Raw genomic sequence first — 2336 nt, 5'->3', positions numbered from 1 at the left:
TTCCCGTCTTTCTCTTCCTTCTCTGTTTTTTTCGTCGCGGCGGCAGTGTGGCTGAGCTGCGGCGGTGCGTGCTTTCTCGCGTTAGCGGCCGGTGAGTACTCGATGCTGCTCCATCCCCTGCCGTCGCCGGTCGTGCTATGATCTGTCTCCTCACATGCCTCCACTCTTCCCGGTAGATCTGCCGCCCAATACCTCCGGCAGGACGCCTCCATAACTCTGCGCCTAATTTTTAGCCCTAAGCGTCGCCGCCGCTTTTGCTGCCTTCTCCACGTCTGTTGGGGTCCTCCGCCTCCTACCCCCGGATGGGGTATGCTGCTGTTGAGGCTTTCCCACTCTTGATATGATTGGTGAAGGCAGCGGCAGCGGAAGATGGCGAGGCCCCGACGCTGGTGGATGAGGGTAGCTCGGAATAGGCCTGGCCCTGGGCAGGTGCCAGCGGTGCGGCATCATAGACAGAACGACTCCATCGGGGCCCGCGTTCTCCTCGCTCCCCAGTAACGCCGACTATGGATCGTCACTCTCGCCCTTGCGATTTCTCACCATTTGGATGGAAATAATGCGAAGGAAATCTCGATATGCTGCTTTCCAACAATTCCCACCTCAATCTCGGTTAGTAGATTCACTTTCTTTATATGCTTCTTTCATCCGATTTATCCCGTTCTTATTCAATTTGGTCAGTCTACAGGCAGGCTTGAGAGAGAAAAAGGTGGAAACGGGGGGAATAGGAGATTGGCGGCTGGAATTCTGAGGCCAGGCCAACGTGGGAGGCGGAAATCGATTAGGGCAGTAGCAACAAGCAATCAGTCAGGCTTCCTTCCTTCAATCCTGATCCAGGTGATTTTGTTCCAACTTTCTATCTGAATATATATGTCATAATTTGTGTTGATGTTCTGTTTTGAGATTTCATCTAGAAAGTGTAAGTTGGTCAAAATAGACAAAAGAAAAAGCGAGACCGTGAATTTTAAGAGCATTTTCTTGAATATAAGCTGCTACTGAAATATTAAAAGATGTGTTATAACTATTTTTGCAAAAAACATGTCAGGGCTGGCCCTGGATCGGAAGGGAGGATAAGATGTCAAACCCAAGTTATTATCAGGTTCATCTAATCTCAATCCACATGTTTTTGGCTACTCTGCATGTATCCTTCAGATATGCAATATCGTAAAATGTATGCAAACTTTGGTCTAAGGTGCCTAAGGTTCCTATTGTTGCCCACTCCAATCAGCTTCTGTGATACAGTTATCTGCTTCCATTCCTCTAGATATATTTGTTTATGCAGGTTCGGTTGGCTGCGGCCATTCGGTGATACGATATAGCTCAGTGGCATGCTCACCGATCGATTTGTAAAAATGAAACAACTCCTGAACTGTTTTGCTGTGAGTTACTATATACTAGAAGAGATTATTTACCAGATGCAATATTCATTGTTGTGTACCTGAACTCCTCCAAGCATATTAGGCTCTCTGGAGATTATCTACCAGATGCAATATTCACTGTTGCGCAACATTTTCTTCTGTTTTCTCGGTTGTTGGCAATCTATAGATTGCATATAGGAAAATATGATCATATATTATGTGATTTACGCAAAATAAACTGTACTATTTGATTCCTTCTAGGTAAAACAAGAATTGTCAAGCCTAAATGATTGCAAGAGGGACATGAGATATATTAATGCTGCCAATGCTAATCAAATGGAGAATCTTCTCTTCCATTTTCCCACGACCAGTCTCTATCAAATAACATTTATCAAGAGCCGGATATAAACTAGGATGCTCCAGTATATGGTTGTATGCAGTAACCTTGCTGTGTGTAAGCCATGTGATGTGTTTTAGTTGTTAAAAATATAAATTAATTGCTGATACACGCAAGGTTTTGAAGGTGACGCCTAGGCGACGCTTACGCGTCAAGGTGCCTCCCTCCGCCTTGGAAAATGGAAAGCTTTAGGCGCTAGGTGTCGATTAGGCGTTTGAGCGCCCCAAACCACTCTAAGACGCCATAATGCCTTTAAAACCATGGATACACGCACATTATTTATATTGATATGGCAAGGAATATATGTGAGAACAGGGCAAGATTTTTCATGTATGCTGGCATACCATGGCACAAACATTCAATAAATGCATGTTGCGACTGAAATTGTTGGCCTCTGAACATAGGGTCCATGTTAACAATGGGGTAAGTTTCTATATATGATGCAAGTTGCGACAACTCAAACTTTCATGTCTTAATGTGTTTTAACTCCTGCTGTAAGTCATTTTGCAAGTTGACCTTTTACCTTCCTGGATCAAATTAAACAGACTGACCATGGAATTTTTTCGTGTGCTTCAATCAGGTTA

General features: G+C 44.3%; 1 long non-coding RNA gene across 1 annotated transcript; it reads left to right on the top strand.

The window, feature by feature from the left end:
* Positions 1–319: 319 nt before the first annotated feature.
* LOC124666041 lies at positions 320–1418 on the top strand. The gene is made up of 2 exons (XR_006990786.1): positions 320–609; positions 679–1418. It is a non-coding gene; the product is annotated as an uncharacterized LOC124666041 (long non-coding RNA).
* Positions 1419–2336: the final 918 nt, after the last annotated feature.

Source organism: Lolium rigidum, chromosome 6, assembly GCF_022539505.1.
Source record: "Lolium rigidum isolate FL_2022 chromosome 6, APGP_CSIRO_Lrig_0.1, whole genome shotgun sequence".
Lineage (NCBI taxonomy): Eukaryota > Viridiplantae > Streptophyta > Magnoliopsida > Poales > Poaceae > Lolium > Lolium rigidum.
This window is presented reverse-complemented; position numbering and strand designations above follow the sequence as displayed.